The 18,439-nt window shown below is 36.7% G+C and overlaps 1 long non-coding RNA gene across 1 annotated transcript; it reads right to left on the bottom strand.

Moving 5' to 3' along the window:
* Positions 1–2,699: 2,699 nt before the first annotated feature.
* LOC137024187 (uncharacterized) lies at positions 2,700–4,522 on the bottom strand. Its single transcript, XR_010895653.1, has 6 exons — positions 4,005–4,522; positions 3,757–3,920; positions 3,478–3,541; positions 3,287–3,376; positions 3,085–3,179; positions 2,700–2,978 (listed from the first exon to the last, which is right to left on the bottom strand). It is a non-coding gene; the product is annotated as an uncharacterized lncRNA (long non-coding RNA).
* Between the last annotated feature and the right edge of the window lie 13,917 nt (positions 4,523–18,439).

The raw sequence follows: 18,439 nt of genomic DNA, 5'->3' as shown, positions 1-18,439 counted from the left end.
ATTCGATTATTCGTGTGGTAGGTTGGTATTCAATTTTCAAATTTGGGATTCGAATATTTTTTTGTTGTTGTTTTTTTTTGTGTATCTGGCTTGTATATGTTTACACTATAGAATCTGGTGAAATACAAAACACTTTTTTACAATTATCCTATATCTGTTTGAAATGGAGCAAGGCACTGAGACCTTGAGAGGGAAGAACCTTAACATGCTTCATCCTTCAGTATGTGGTATGTATGCGCTCTGGTTTATTTTAAATGCAATTGTATTGTGTAGTCTTACATCTTTATATTTTAAGTAGTAACTTAAAAAACTGGGGTCATTTTTAAGAGAAAACCATTAATTTATTTGGCGGAATAATCTTAAACGGCTAAACATTAACACTTATTTAGGTGACCATAGTCACAAAGTACACCAGCAGTTAACTCACTGCTTTTATGTGAACACAAGTGAGGAGTGTGTACTTTTAGTGATTACGCTGATATATGCAGTTCTTGTTTAAAAAAATATAGCTCTTTTAATCAAAAGTATGTTCGTATGACTTTTCAAGACAACCAAGCAGTAATATTTGATTGTTTTTAATTACTTACAGGTGACAGTCCCACATCAACTTCTGTTTCACAGAGAAAAACAAAAAAAGGAGTCAAGAGAGGAAGAGAGGTCGATGAGGGTAAGCTTTAAATTTTAACATTTCAGATTTGTCTATATAGAGAGTTGTAAACTTTGTGTTTAAAGCCCCTCCCAGAAAAAGGAGTTCTAGAATGATTTAGAGAATTTAAGAATCAATTCTAATTTTAGTTTTTAACGGCAGAACATCCGTATTCTGCTTGCTTACAGTTCCTCTCACAAACACAATAATCAAACCTTTCATTAGGTGATCTTTCAAAAAGTTTGGAAAAATAAAAGTGAAAGGCAATGACATTCGTGGTCAGAGGCTGCTTTTAATTTTAAGTACTTGTGCATGCTTTGCGACTGTGTGCAACTTCGTGGTATAATTCATCAACGGGAATGACGGCTACATCCCTATAGTGTTTGCGTGTGTCTTGACGGTCACAGATTAAGGCGCAATAAGCTTGTGGAGCGAACTTGTCAGTCATTTTAATGGATGACAGAGGAAACTGACTAATAAGAGAACAGTTGTAAATGCATGTGACTTGAATAAACACATTTTGGTACGCTTTAAAATATTGGCTTGTGAAAGTGAACTAAACCAAAAAGAGTTAAGTCCCAGTTTCAGAACTATGGCATTTTCACACCGGTAGAGTGATTGCATTAAGTCGGTAAACTAATAAATAAAAAAAATAGATAAATTATTGTTCTGGAATTGTATAGTGACTTTAAAAATCCCAGTAAACCCTCCCAGATAGCAAAATACAATCGGGCCAGTTCTGGTTAGATTCTCGCCTGCTGGAGACTAACCACTCGGCCCGCTTCCTTCTGCTGCACTCGGACCAGATGCCTGGTGTACTCACTGCCCGATTCCGGCCCGAGTCAATCGGGCCAGACGCGGCAACCGTTACCATGCCAAAGCTGCCGGAACCAAGCCGGTATCGGGCCGTCGCAAATGCGCACAGCGCGCCAGAAACGGCCCAGCCCCGTTTATATATCTAACATAGTGTTCATACATTTTTCATTTAAATTTGATATCCAGCCAAAACGCTTACTTGCATTTTAATTATATAAATTAAAATACATAAATAACATTACTTAAATCTATACAAACATCACATTATTATGAAAGCAATTATATGTCCCTTTGTAAAGAACTCACGTGATCTGGTTGGCATGAAAACATTTTATTTACAAAACAATTACAAAACTATATTACATCAAATAACAGCAGTTGTTATACAATTATTGTAAATATTTACCACATTTTGAAAAATTATACACTGGTATTTACTAGGGCTGCCCTCGACTAAAGATTTTTCAAGTCGTTCATTTAAGCTATTAGTCGACTAATCGCACATTTATATTAATAAGCCATAAATCATAATAATGAGCCTTTAATCTAATATATACATAGCCTAATCAGCGCTCAAACGCATGCATAAAGCTAGCCTCAGCGCACCGGCAAATGTAACGATTATGAATGTGTCGTGAAAAAAACAGCAAGGAGACTGTCTAAACATTTCAATCATTGATAATGTTTTCTGTGTTTTCGGCTGCAGAGATTAAGTCAACAATGCTGACTCATCATCGCATATATGCAAGTTTCATATGGATTACATAATCTGAGAATATTTATTTTCTATTTGAATTGAAGACATTCCAAGCTTTATATAGCTGTATTCCAAATAATAGCGCACATTTATATAGGACTAGGCTAACATTAGAGCTAGTGGACTTGTAAAGTTGCTACTACTTACATGTTTCAAGTAATAAGCCATATTTGAGGTCGATGAATGATAGACGAATGTCTGGATTTCCCGCCGTTAACGATCTGTCCCTCACCGACTGCGTTGCGTGACTTCGCTACTTCCTGTGGAGTTTTTTTTCTGCGACTAACCAACTAATAAAATCTTGGTCGACCAAGCCTCTTCAAGTCTCTTCTAATGGTTAGTCCACTATTAGGGGGCAGCCCTAGTATTTACTTATACACAGAGTGTAAAATTGGATAAGTATAGACAAACTTAATGTTTTAAATACATTGGTAAATGGAAAAAGTTTTGCTGTTGTACTTAGCAAAATAATGAGCTGAATAACTTAGCTGAACTCTGCAGGCAAGAAGATCTCCAGGAACAGGATCAGGCACCTCTGCAGGACATTACATAAAAAAACTAACTCAAAAGACAAAAAACAACAAAAACTAAATAAATAAAATAAACCTCCAGCTGTACAATTGAAGATTTTTTTTTGAAGATTAGTCTTTTATTATAAAACTTTAGATCATCTTCTATCACAACTGCAGTGCTTGAAGGACTTGTGCTTTCGTTGACCACAATGACAGAATCAGTGATGTCTGGCTCTCCCAACGCCTCCTGAAATAAGCATAGAGGGTCCAACTGTAAGTTTCACTCAGTAGACTAAAAGTAGAACGTTACATTCACCGATACTAGCAATTCTGTTAATGCACTGAATACTTACATGTCAAGTCTTGAAGAATTGTGGGTCCTCCTCACACAGGTACACTGAGGAGCACGGAGGGCTACGATGTGTTTCATGTTGATATCATGCACGCCCTTCAGAGTCAAGCCAAAATTAACATGTTAAACAAGCAAGCCAACTTTATTTTATATACAGTGAAGACAGTGATGGAGGTAGTAAGTGTTGACACATTTCAACTCACCTGAAGATCATAAACGTTTAAAATGTCACGCAGAGTCTCTGAAATCTTGACGCGTGCCGTTTCAGTGATATGGTGTAACTTTGTACAAACCTAGAAAACCAAAACCACACAAGTGTATAACCAACAGTGGATGCAGAAAAGAGAAAGTCAGGTCTGTGCCCAGTTATCTGAGGAGACATCACGCAACTTACATGTCAACTCAACTGAAGTTACCTTCAGTGTTGAAGCTCACTCTTCAGAAGCATCCAGTTCAGCCTGCAAGTAAAGAAAGATTGTAAAGGTTTACTAATCATAGATAAAGCTACTTCTAGTTTATTCACATGAATGTAGGAATAAAATCACATTTCTCAGGTCAGTGTGCTTAACAAAAAGCAGCAACACATGTTGCCCATACCTTTTCTTCATGAAGATATCCTTACAAAAATCAAATAAGAAAAAAACAAAACAAAAAAATGTTTTGCTTTACTTACATAAGTTGGCTCCAGACGCTTGTGAAGATCTGCTACGCTTAAAGGATTCTTCAGGTAACGTCAATTAGAGCAATGATGTGACGTGGATGACAGCAGTTTACATCGCTCAGTAAACTTAGAAATAATCATTAAAGTAGCGGCATTTACTCAGGTTTACATTCAACCTGTAAAGAGCAAATAGTATACATGTATCTGTTAATAAAAGTAACATGGTCTAACTGAATGTGCCAAACTTTACTTTAACTTACCAGCTTTCTCATTGGCTCTAACATCTTGCTAGTTGCAACATCTTGCCATGGACATGGTGTCCATGGTGTTATTTACTGCTCAGTGTCTGAGGATTCAAATCTGCAATTTCTTCAGCGATGATAACACTTCTCTTCATTACTACAAAACAGAGAAATATTAAAAGCAATTTATGGGATGTTATGAGAAGTAATCACTAATTTCTGTGCGTCTTAACATGCTGAGTGAAGAAGCAACTAGTTTAGCATCTGAAGATGATCTCAGACATACTAATGCATAGGATTGCAGCACATTCTCATCATAACAAAAAACAAAATCAGTGAAACTAGCTTATGTAACTAGCTTTTGTATTTAGTTAATTGAGGTTATTTGAAAACAATGATCTTCTATGATAGTAAACAAATCCTCTTCACTCACCTTCTTGAAGAAACATGGAGTAAAAGAACTGTTGCTTATTACAATTGCATTTATATAAATCTATTAGCGTGGAAACTAAAAACAAACAGACAAACCTGCTCTTTCTCGTGAATGCAGGACCGTCATCATCCTCTTCCTCAGCTCTTTGTTTGCAGATCGGAGTGTTGCTCATCTAAGTGTAATGCAGCATAAAAACTCGAGATCCACATATCAATGCTTAGATCAAAGATAGAAAAGATTTCGTCCATTTATTAGCTGTAGTGGCATATCGAACGTTTTCAGACAAGCCAAACAAGCCGCGTTCGCAGCAACCACGTGAAGTTAACTTTAGAAAGTTCCTTTATAAGCCTCTGCTAAGTAAAAATACTACAAATGTAAACGTGCGTCGATGCTTACAAGAGCTGTTTTCTCTACATGACTCCATACATTAATATCTCTTGGTAAATAATCCATTGTTTTGCTTGCGTCCGCTTCAAACCGCACAAACATGGCGGATTCACCCACTAGCACAGGTACGAGACCCCTCCCCTGCCACGCACGTGAACATGAATGAATCACCTGAGCGCGCAGTGAAGCGTGTTTAAAATACATGAAAGCGTATAAAATAATGAATTGCTACATTACTTATAAATGGATTTGATATTATACATATTAGAGAATGTTCTTTCTTATATGGCACTTTTATTATATTAGGTTTTACCGCAGATATGTTGTTATTGACAAATTCGCAACATTAAACGTGTAATGTTAGTTAATTCATATCAGATACTACCAGGAAGTCAATTTTAAGACAATTTTAATTTTTGCTTTTGTAACCATCTGTGATTGAACATAAGCCGAGTCATGGCCAGAAGTGGCACAGATCTCTATAGCCAGAGTTGGGCCAGTTACAGTGAACAGGAATCGGCCCAGTGCTTTACAGCCTTGACAAATATACATGTCCCAGAGCGAGCTGCGGGCCACAATCGGCCCGGTTAACACACGCCGATTCTGAGCCGCAGGTGCCGCGGGGCAGCCGAGCTTGGGCCGATTACTACATGCTATCTGGGCTAGTAACTAGTATTTTTAATGAAATGATAATAAAAATGATCATTTCTACAGAGCTTCAAAGCTCAAAATATGGTATTCGGACCACCCCTACTTTTAGCAAGGCACCATACAGTATGGTTTTTATACTCACAGCATTAGTTAAAAGAAGAGCCTGACTTAGGCTCTTTAGGCAATGTTAGATACAGAAAAGCAGTGCAACAAATTTAATGCAAACAAGGGGTTGAGTTAGATCACTGACAAGCTACGCAACATTGTGTTCATTATCGCAGATGAATCGCCTTCGATAATGAACGCGATATTGCGTGGCTTGTCAGTGATCTACGGTTCTGTCTATTAAATGCCACTCCATTTGAAAGCAGGTGACGGCGATTTAGCGGTAATCGGGGAACCGGCTTTACTGACGAAATGCGCGTGACAGTCGTGTGCGATGTATCGCCCAGCCCTAGGTTGAGTAGTAGCTGATTTACAGCCCGTCGCTATTTTTTTTTTCATAGCTTTGTCCACAAGGCATATGTGTGCATGTAATGTTCATCAAATTACTGAACGAGTGAATCTAGCAGTCCATCAAAAGATGTTAAGTGTTCACACATTTGTGGTTGTTTAATCTCGGATCATCTTTAAAAAATGCAGCTTTACTTCGAGACCTGGTCATGATTTCAGAAGGTCTTTTTACACTGCAGAAGACCTGATAAAACGTTTTTTTGTTTTTCAGACGGGTTTTCAGACCTCTTTTCCCCCAAGAAAAAGCCTGCCCAAAGCAGCGAGGACGGAGACTCAGATGTGGATGGTGAGTTGAATAGTGTTTTACATCAAGCCAAATAATCCTTTTTTAGAAAACCTGCCTTTGGTTATAGAACCCTAATAAATCAGCCATTCACTAATGAAAGATGTGTTAAAGTCAAATTGGTCTTTTAATATTACGTTGCATGAAGTATAAAGCAGAGAAACGTGTAACATTAAAGGATAAGGATTTGTAATACACCCTTCAGTGCAGATGAATGTTGAAGATCCAACAACACCCGAGGATTCACTAAGTAACAGGTGCAAATGCTTTTCTGTTGCAGATCAGAGCCGGAGAGCAAGCCAGGCCAACAGGCCCTCTCCGAAGAGAAAAAAAAGAGGAAACCCAACAACCAAATCGAAGGGTATGTTCGTTTAAAGTGTTTGCTGCGCTCCGTTACTGTCTACCAGAGCCAAATATATGCATGACTGAGCACAAAACAGTGGACGATAGTTGATCCTTAAGGAACACTCCACTTTTTTTTCTTTCTTTTTTTTAACAATAGGCTCATTTTCCATCTCTCCTGGAGTTAAACATTTGTGAATCAAATCCATTCAGCTGATCTTCGGATCTGAAGGTACCACTGTTAGCATAGCTTAGCATAGAATCGGATTGAATCGTTTTCAATAGGAAAAATATAGAAACTCATTTTTGAGTGAGATGCTACTGGTCTAATCCGATTCAATCCGATTCTATGCTAAGCTATGCTAACAGTGGTACCCCCAGATCGAGATCGGCTGAATGGATTTGGTTCACAAATGTTTAACTCCAGGAGAGATGGAAAATGAGCCTATTGTTAAAAAAAGTGTTCCTTTTAAAGGGTTAGTTCATCAAAAAAAAATCTCACCCTTGTGGTGTTATAAACACATAAGACTTTCGTTTATCTTCAGAACACAAATTACCATCTTTCTGATGAAACCCAAGAGCTTTCTGACATTTGAATGTCCCTCTAAAACCCACTGTCACCCTCACATGGAAGACACCTGTTGAAGTGCTCAAGAAAATGCTCTATTAACCTCATCTTTAAACATCTCTTGAGAAGAGGAATTCATTTGCAGCATCTTTGATAAGTTAGATATTTTTCTAATTATATGGAGAAAGTTAAAAAGGAGGGGGATACCTGCTGTCATTACTCAGCAACAGAGCTGCAATTAGTTATTTTGATATTTGATAAAACTAATGATATATGGGACAATTATTTGACTATTCAGTAAGGGACTAATAATGCTAATCTCATGATTCGCTACAGTATACAACACTGAACTCATGATTCACAATGCAGTTCTTGATTCTTTGAAGACTAAGCAGGGTTCCCACGCACCTTGAAAGTACACATGAATTCAAGGCCTGGAAAGTACTTGAAAACAAATACTGGTCCTTGAAAGTGCTTGAAGTAAATTTGAAATAAATTTTGTGAAAATTATAGCATGCCCAACTTAGTAGTATATTTGCTTTGGAATATTATTTTACAATCAGTTTCCGAGTGTTTTCCATTGCAGTACTTCCCCTTGCTTGTGATTAGGCGGGGTTTGGACATTTGAGCTGTGACACTTGCTGTGTCTGAAATTAACATTCTTATAGGGATGTGCAATTTTGATCGTGGACGATTAAAAGGTCTCCACGATCTGCTTTTGAAGAAATAACGTTGTATCGTGCTATAGTGCTTTCTGTCAGTTGCAGTCCTCCGTCTCAACATACTGTGTTGCACAAAGCGACATACATTCACATCACATTAAAACAGCGGTAGAGTTATACTCACAGGACACTGCAGTTATTCACAATCACAAAAGTTTATTATTTGCATGGGTTTTAAAGCCTTGCCGATTAAACATTTTATCTGCGTGCTGGATAGTTCACCCAAAAATGAAAATTCTGTCGTCATTTACTCACCTTCAAGTAGTTACAAACCTGTATGAATTTCTTTGTTCTGCTGAACACAAAGAAAGATATTTGGCAGATCGTCAGTAACCAAACAGATCTCGCCCCCATTGACTAACATAGTAGGAAAAATAATTACTATATTATCTATAATATATTGTATATATTCTGACTTTAAGCCACAATTACAATCCATATAATCCTTTTTTTTTTCATTCAATTGCAAAATGTAATTTTATAATATTCTCTCTATATTATAATGTTTTTACTCAAGTAATGATTCATAACAAATGAAAACCAAAACTAGTATGGAATAATTGTTAACATTAGGGATAAGAAAGCTGAAAACAGTTTTAATATATTTCCAAAAATTAATGTACAAATGATTCTGTACCTCTTCCGGGGTAAAATGGATGCAAATGCTATTGGAGGATTAAAAATGTTAAATACCGTAAGAGGTCTTTCATGACGCTCCATATGTGATGTGAATTTGATAGGTGCTTGATATAAAATAAACGGTGCTTTAAAAAGTCCTTGAAAGTCCTTGAATCTGGTGTTCATGAAAGAGTGGGAACCCTGCTAAGTCTGTTTTTTTTTTTTTTTTTACTTTGAGAATTGAATAACTTTTTGACCATATCAAGCAGCCCCACATTAGTGTTCTTTCTGTGACTGAGCAAAAGCTGTTTCAGAAACCTATGTTTTAGTGTCTGTTTTTAAGCTCACATAATCTATATGGTATTTTTTGTCATATGTAGAAACATCCAGGATAATCATGAAAAGAACGTGGCGAGAAGAAGAAAGAAGGGCTGTAAATAAGCGATTTGGAAAATTCATGGCGGAGCACCGGGTTCCGGGAAAACTTGACTGTGTAAAGTGTCTTGAAGAGGAAGAGGCACTGAAGGACAGAACTTGGAAGGATGTCAAATATTTTGTTTATAATACAATTGTAACTCTCAAAAGAAGGTCTGCTGCAAGAAAAATCATGTTCTAATAAATACATTGATTAATTAAACATGTTTACATAGACTGTTTATGAAACTCAAACTAAAACTTGCATTAATTGTCAGGTCACCTTTTATTTCTCTAGCACTTTATACAATATAGATTTTTTTTAAAGGAGCTTTAATGTGAAAACAGGAAAATAATGATCAAATAATGAGGCAAGTCCTTATTCAGCTGAAGTAAAATTCAGTTAAATAAGGACTTTGAGCTGTCCACACTAAAACAAAAATATGGCCAAAAAAAGCAAACTTAAGTTAGTTGAAATAATTAAGTAAGAAATGGCCTCAATAGCGCCCCCTAGAAAATGTCCTCACTCCGCTGGTAAAATGCTGGTTCTTTCCCTGTGTTTTTTCAAGAAGCTGAGCTAAAAACTTGAATCATGGACACACCTAGTGTTGAAAAATAGTATAGATGTACCAGTAATTGTAGCAGAAATGGTGGTCCTCGCTTTGCAGGTTAATTGACTCGGTCCTCACTTTGATAGATGTACAGGAATGTGTGTGTGTGTGTGTGTGTGTGTGTGTGTGTGTGTGTGTGTGTGTGTGTGTGTGTGTGTGTGTGAGAGAGAGAGAGAGCAGAAAAGCATAACAGTTATTCAATCAGCAGTTATTCAGCTTATACAGTTAAACAACATTGATTTTTAACAGTACAATTAATATTGTTAAAAACATAAATTAAATAACATGCTTTTTCAATTCATGCTCCCAGCCAAGTGATTTTGGTGTGAGAGAAAAATTAGATTTGATGTTAATAAAATAAATAAACATAGCCTATATTTATTATAAAACAAGACAAGGATACTAAATGATTTTTATCAATGTAATCTCACTGCACAAATGGCATTTATAGTGTGTTAATCATGGTATCGTGTGGATGGGAATATGCATATTGAAATGATATGCAAATGAGTATATGCATAGTAAAACTAGGCGTGAGCTCCATATATGGATATTTCAGGGAGGAGACGGGATAGAGATGCAGGTGTGCACAATCTAATAAAGGGATTTTTGTGCAGGTTCTGTTGCTCTAGCTTTTGTGAGATGAAAAAGTTTTATACATGAGGCCCCTGGAACAGATTGAAGTTGTCTTATGGCACAATAACTCAATTTCAGGTCTAAAACGTACATACCAAATTTATAAAAACACTTAAAAAATACATTCACATTTTAAAAACCTAATTAATAATCATTTATTAATAAAGTTTTTATGTGAATAAGACTGTAATAATTTCTCTCAGCAGACTTCTCTAAGTGTCCCAGTGGAGCAAATTACATAATGCCATTTTCTAATTGGGTATTGAGTAAAATGACATGATGTATGATGTACAAACAAGTCCTAAATGAAATAATAATACACTTAGTGGTGAAAAACAGATAGATGTATTTAACTCTCATGAAAGTAGAAAACAGACAATCTCAAATTGAGGAAAATTACTGGTTAGCGATCATTGTTAATATCTCAGAGTGGTGAATGGAGGCGCCAGACTTTTCTCCACTTCATCAATCAATTCATATCTCATTAGTTGATTTTATTTATGATTCTCATAATGGTCCCTGTCAGCCTCTGAGTGTGGATGATGGCTCAGCTGCGCTTCAAATGAAAGAAGACATCATGTTTCTTATAGAAGTTCATAGCTGCTTATTATAATGGTTTTTCCCAGCACTATTGATCACTTTTAGCCCATTTCAGAGATTAATGGTTGTAATTGGACATGCTGGTCAAAGCGATGTCTGTGTTTAATATTGCACAATAAAGCAATACATAAAAAACAGACCATTCATAAGCATTATGGGGAACATTTTGGGTTTAAATGTAAGGTTATAGTACACACTGAGGTCAGATGTTGTCAACAAATGAAGTCAACATTCTTTTAATGTTTAAAATCTTCCTTCTCTTCATTGAGGTTGAGCAAAGGAAAGACATGAGTGAGAAGGATGTTATAATTTCCTCCTCTCAGGTCTTGTCATGTTGAACAGAAGCAGCTCTCTGATGCTGGTTAGGCATGTTACAGAGAAAATGAAGACAGAACGTAGTTGTCAAGGTCATTCCTGTTATAGCTTTGACAACAGAACTGGATTAATAGACAGAGACAGTTTCTGCATGATTTGGACATTTGGATGATGAGTCTCAATTTATGCAATGGTAATCAAATTACAAGACAATCAGAAGGTGTGTACCTTATATGATTAATGTGAATACCAAATGATAAATGTAGAGCATATTTCTTCATTTTACCTCTCAGTTGTAAAAAAAAAAAAAAAGAATGAAAAAAAGAATGAAAAAAAGTGTCAAACATTTTTCTTTACTGTTTTCTCATGTAGCATAAAAATGTGCTTACGTTTACATTTATTCATTATCAGACACTTTTTTATCCAAAGCGAACATTTGATCACTGTTTAGAGAGTATCGGACTGAGAGGGAAATAAGAAATAGTGAGAATTAACATCAGCAGGATACAGTTGTGTTCACAGAAAACAACTTTTTTGACAGATTTTTTTTCCGATTGAGCTGTAAGTTTTGGAAGATCACAGTAAATGTTAATGTTGAGGGAAGGGATTTTCAATGTCAGCAAATCAATGTCTTGAACTTGATGAAAGTTCATGTGATAACATCTAAATTATGACAGAATAATCCTGACAACATTAGTTTGCATGAACAAAAGTAATTTTTTAAGGGTTTACATTTACTTGCACTATGTGAAAACACATTTCATCTTTTGGAAATTGACAGATGTTGTGCAGGCATCCGTAACAACTGAACATGATCATTTATCTTTTAACAAAACTTGTTATAAAAGACATTTTAGTGAGCAGTTTTCATATAATGATTGTGTGAAACCTTTTATTTTGGTTCTAGTTGTGGTTCTTGAGCTCAGACTCAGTCCAGTTTTTAACGGATCACACTTGTCATGGACTCGGACTCAAGCGGACTCAATGTTTCCGATTGCGACCAAGTCCAGCGCTGTCTGTGAAATTCGCTCGGGACAGATGATGGAAATATCACTGGCCTGACTGTGTCATCGTCATGAAAATATATCATTTGCACGTGTTTTTAAGTCTTGCTTAAGTTCTACTGATTTTGAATTGTTCAAGTGCAGGAAGACGCAGAAGAGAACTGAAGCGCTGCGTATTCACATGAACACAGAGGGTTATGTGGGTTATGTCTAAAAGTAAACAGTTGGGGGAAATATGCAGCGTTTTATATTTACATTTGATTACTGCATGAAATGTCTGTAGTATTTCATTAGTACAGTATAGACCATCCGGACAGAGTCTTTGACAAAAACGCTCCTTTCTTTAGCAAAATGTTGATTTTTTTTTTTTTTTTTTTTTGTTTATGAAATTTACCCACTGTTAAGTGTTGATTAAAAAAAAATATGTTATAATATTAATAGTATATAATAGTAATAAAATGGATTTTTGTTTTTCTTTCTTTAAAATATTGACTGTTAACATATTCATACAACAAAATATTGAGGGTCATGAAAGCTTTGTGAATATGTTAAAAAATGTCTCTTTAAAAAAAAAAAAAAAACGTTGGCCTGGAAAAAGTTAATCAACATTTTTATTTGACTCAATCTGTATATAGCATTTTCTGTATTTTGTATGTATATGAAAAAACTAACAATCTCCATTTGATTTATTTTGACTTGCCATCAAACAACAATGCATTCAAACTGTTAATACAACAAAGTGATTAGTTGTAGAAAGGCATGTAAAAGTCAAATGAACTGAATACAACTCAAATAAAGTTGTTAATCTGTTCAGAGAAGGTTAGCGGACAGGTTTCGGTGTTGGTGTGAAACGGCGCGTGGCTCTCTGAGGCCGCGGGGAACGAGCAGAGACGAGACTGACAGCTCAGATGATGTCATCAGCAGGAGCCCCGGAAGAGAGTGCCCGAAAACACCCAGCGGGACAAAAAACAGGATAATGGCGGCAGCCGAGCGTGACCGTCCTCTCAGAGTAAAGCCACAGAACGTGTTCACAGATGTACTCTAAAAACCTCGGGGCACTGGAGAACTTTACATGACTTTACACGGACATTATCTTAATTATTTCACAGTTATTAAGCACACTTTTTGGGCCTGGAAATAAATGAGCATTATTAAAGGGGCTTTAAAAGAAGGCTACATCCCTGACAAAATGATTTTACATACATTATTCTGTTGTTCAACTATTGTGAGTTTATCATTGTTGTCATGAACAGGTTTGTGTAACGGTTCAGATTGTAATGATGTTCAGAGAGGTCTGTCAGGAATCGATCTATCTTACTGCAGTGTGCAACAAGTGTCTCATAGCAGCCGCCGAGCGAACGCAGAGTAACACTATAACAACTTTCACTATACGCATGACCGCAGAATTGCTCCGCTCCTATCGAGACTTGTGTCGCGCTCGTCTCTCGTTATCAACACCCTGCTTCATACTACAGTAATGTTCATAAATCTGTAATACATTAGCTCATCCATGAACATGATTTCTTCCTGATTCTTGTCCACCGGCTGCAGACGACACCTCCCATGATTCTGTGAAATCAAGCTACAGCGACCTCTAGTGGCGAAAAATGACATATTTTGCCTTTAACAGGTTAATGTCAGTTTCAGGACTAGCAAAATACTCTCTTCGTACAGTGGCCAAATCTGCAGGATAACAGAGGTGGGTGAACAGGTGTGTGGTTTGCTCCCTTTTGCGCTCACCGTTAATCCGCACTGTTGATCCAGATGGGGGAGATGAACGAGTCAATTTCACAGAATCCAAAAAACCTCCACAGCGGTGAGCTCTAACTTTCTATGAGTGCAGGTAGAGCGTCTCATGCGTTACGCTGCGACTGCTTGTGATTTATGACAGATGGAAACCAGCGTTAAGGTGCAATACTGACACCTGTGCTTTGCAACGTCAACCAGATATTAGCGCTGGATAATTGACATGCCTTATTATCATACGTGTACGATTCATTTAAAATATTACAGTTATTGCCAATATACAAAAAAAGGAAACAATCATTCGGTGAAAAAATCAAGAGTGTATTTGTGCTATTTACAGTAAGTAAAGGCAGAGAAAAGAAGAGGTTTCCAAGTGTTTAGTGTTTAAGGACTTTTATTGTGTTTCATGATTCTTGTGATAGTTTTGTAGTCACTTTGTAGTCTTATTGTTTCATTAGTTCCTCTCGATTGTATCCCCAGGTGTGTCTTGTTATGTTACCTTGTCTGTGTATAAATAGCCCTGTGGGTCAGTCAGTGTTTTTTGCATGTATTTCATGTTTGCCTTGTTTTCCCCCGGTATGGATTTCCTTCTTGTTACCTTGTGCTGAAATGGATCCAAGCCTCTGATCTTCCCTGTTTGGTACTGGAATCTTCACCACAGTAAAGCTGTTTATAAAAAGCTTAGATCTCTGTCAACAAAACTAATATACATTTCAAACATTTTTAAAGTAATAAAATAATGACAAATAAACAAATTACAAAAATAGCACCAATAAATCCAGCTCTGCTGAAACTTCTTTAGCGACCTCTCCTAAGGGCCTGAGGGCTTCAGTGGTTTGGCTGATATGAGACCATTCTTCATCATTCAAGCACAAGGTGTTTCTCCCAAGAAGACAAAGTGCTGTTACAACTGCTTGTTGTTGCTCAGACAGTCTCTCGGGCATGAAGAACACCAGATTTCACAGCGTCTTCGCAGCTCTACAGCTGAATTTGTGCTTCTCGTAGCTTGTCAGATGCGTTGGTGCTTCGCTGGAAGAACTGAACATTGTTGTACATGCTCAGAATTATATAATGTTAGCACTGCATCATCAGTACCTCTAGCTTTCTTGTATGCAAATTGCAGCGGATCTAAAATATCATTCACAAAATTCATTAAATTCATTAAAACTTCCATAAATTTGGTACTGTTTTTAACAAAAGTTGGAACAACTGCATCAAAACACAATTGATAAACACAGTCTTTCGGTACCTGCTCATTCAACCCATCAGGTCCAGGTGCCTTAGGCTTAATACAGGATAAACAATATGCAATGTCATGTTCTTCCAAGCTAATATTGTCATATAAAGGAATTTCGGAAACAAATCCCATTAAACTCACAACTACATTCACCAGTATCAAACCTACCAAAAAACACATTTAATTTATCAGCAAAGGATGCATCATATGAGTGAGTCGGATTCATTTTCTTTCCCTTCCTTCCCATCATCACATTCATGCATTGTATTACCCTTAAAAATGTACATTTAATTTTGGTTTTGCACTGTAAAAAAATCCCAGTAAAATTTACAGTAATAAAACGGCAGCTGTGGTTGCCAGAACTTTACCGTAAAAAATACAGTAGCGACGTAAAAAAAAATCTGTTAAATTTACGGTAAAATAACGTATTTCATTAACTGATATAATATTAATTTACCAACCTAATGAAGTACTAATATCTGTTTTGTATCTTTATAATACACTGACAGTCACCAAACACAGTGGTGATGAGAGTCACATGATGAATCAAAGTTCAAGCAGATTTTCCACAAGCTGAGAAAGATAAAACTAACATATAGAAGGAGCACACAGTCTCATTCACACACACACTAAACACCATCATGGTAACATGCATGACATTTTAAAAATGCAATAAACATTAATTTAACAACATTAGATGTAACATAAAACCCTAATGTACATAACTGATTAGAAAAAAAAATGAGAAAAACTAAGAAGATACAGAGTTACACTTATAATTTTCCCCCTGAATTCTCTCTATTTCCTTATTGCCCTTTTATACAGGCTACCTTCCTCTCATTAAGGCATAATTTTAGATCTTTGGTGAATAAGTTTGTATTGTTTGGGTATATACACACAGTTTTAACTTGAACACAATTGCTCTCACAGAAATTTAAATAGGATGTAATATATCAGTAATATCATAAACACCTGCATTAAAAAACAGTCCCCAGTCCATCTGTTCAAAACAGTCTCTCAATAACGTTGAATGGCCTACTATTTACAAAAATAGAAATATTCATACAAAATGAATGTGATTGTACCCAATTTTTTGGGGAAATACCTAACAAGCAACTTTGTTTTCACTAATAACTCTCCACAACTCCACTCTTGTTTAGTCAATTGTATATTTAATTATGTTTTACTATGAAAAGAAATGTACATATGAAGAACAAGTCATTCTGAGCAAACATGCTTAGTTTCATGAATTTATGATGCTTGGGAGGCTAACAGCAAATTCCAAAATATCAGACATATCAACTGAAAGATGAAGTCTGTGATATTAATGTTGTCCACTAGAGGGAGCCACAGGATAAGGAATCTTTGAAGCCTGTTTCCATCCCTTTGAGTGAAAATAAATGCATAGATATTGTTTATTTGTATGATGTGTTGACAGTAAAGTTTATATAATTAGTGTAAACTGAAATCTGCAAAATGCTTATTGATCATTAAATGTTTATTGAACTTGTATAGATCACAATAAAACATTGTTTTAAATTGCCAGACATGATTAAATATACATTACTCCATTAATATAGTCCACTTGAGTGAATGAAAATGAGAGAGTGAATTCGGACACTAAGTGGGCTGGAAGTGGGCTTTACAGAGCTTGTGCTCGCTGTTCAGTAATCATTAGAAACTTAGAAAACTGGCAGCTCCCATATTAATGAAAAGATTTATCTTGAACTGCCATAAAAAACTACCGTAAACCTCAATTAAAAATTCAATAATTAAAAAGGAATTAATATATTACATACAGGTGAGCTCAAAAGAATATCACTGGAATGAAGGGTTATGACCGGGCAAGATCTTTAGGATCCACGTTAATATTAGAAAAGCTGGAGAGAGCTAAGCGGGAAGACCTGGAAACAGACGCGGAGGCTGCTCTGATTCCTCTTCACTGGGTTTTGATTGCCTGAAGCTGCTGTGCTGTTGGCGAACACTTTGTATTCACTCTTGTGTACTGTACGTTCATTTTTTGTGCTTCCTTGTCGTTCGTTCATCAACTGCGCTTTATTTTTGTGAAGCATTTTGTTGCGTGTGAGCTGTGATAAACAGACATCCACTCTCGCATTGCGTGTGTAACAGTGGCCAGATAGTGAGAGTTTTGCTGTAAAAACACTGCGCACTGACGACTGCTAGACAATGCAGTGTTTAGTGTCATTGTTAGTGCATTTGCCTCGCATGCCAGCAGTGATCGGGCCGGGGTTCGAGACGATTCAGAGCAGGGTGGGTGAGAGTTTTGGAGATGGAGCAATGAAGAGAGGGGTGGGTTTGTTTGGGTTGATTTCAAATATCATCAATGTCCAACAGCATTGCTCAAAATCTGCTTACCGCATCTTTAATTTCAGGGTTCATGCAAAGTTTTGAGAGTGAAATTCAAGGACTTTTTAAAATGCTTCACACTTTTTCTTGCATTTCAAAGCTCTAAATATTATCAAAATTTAATGTTATTTTTAATGTGATGATTTGTAAAAATAAAAGGAAAACACCTCTAGGCAAACACTTGAAATCACCACTAGATGGCGGCAGAGGAGCACTTATTGACTCTGAATAGCTGGTAAAGTAGGAAAAGTCTCATGAAAAACAAAAACTTCTTCAAATTGTGACTAAATTACACAGAAATCAAGTAAAGAGCGCTCCTTTTATAGTCACGGAAGCTGTCGGTCAGTTCAGTACGGTATATTTAATAAGAGTAGAATATTAAAATTTTTCCCTATAAAAATGTTTTTGCTATTACTGTTAATAAGTTCATTTTATCTGCATATTGATTCAAGCTCAGTGCTTTACTGTCCAATAGATAGACATGAAATATTATTAACTATTAATGCAAAACAATAGTAATATGATTAAATTACCTTTATGATAATAAACCCCAGCGCCACTGCTCACAGGTGTTAGTCTGAGCCCTGATTATGGGTATTCTCTAGTGTTAAGTGTACATCAGTTGTACACTCGTTGTTGCGGTGCATTATGGGAATGAATAAGGCCACTCTGGTTTTGGACCACACTACAAATGGCTGGCCCCTGAAATAGTGGCGATTTCGGACACAACCATTGATTGGCTGTTAATTATATTTATGCATTGGCGCGTGAGTGTGAATCACGCGAGATCTGTATGATGTGGTCGGTGGCCGTCTGGACCTCATTCACTGCTGCTGTCTACTCTCCAGTCTCCATGCTTTCAGTGCGAGGCGTTCAGCATCTCAAGCGAGGCTGTTGTGTAATGCGAGATTTCCACACACTGCGGTGAGATCAGTCCACACGCCCTCTGACAGCTCCCGCAGCCCCGCCTCACTCTCACACTCACTCCGGTGTCCGCGAGGCTTCC

The sequence above is a fragment of the Chanodichthys erythropterus genome, chromosome 2 (assembly GCF_024489055.1).
Source record: "Chanodichthys erythropterus isolate Z2021 chromosome 2, ASM2448905v1, whole genome shotgun sequence".
In the NCBI taxonomy this organism is placed as follows: Eukaryota; Metazoa; Chordata; class Actinopteri; order Cypriniformes; family Xenocyprididae; genus Chanodichthys; species Chanodichthys erythropterus.
The sequence above is the reverse complement of the archived record's forward strand: the minus strand, read 5'-3'. Positions and strand labels throughout refer to the sequence as shown.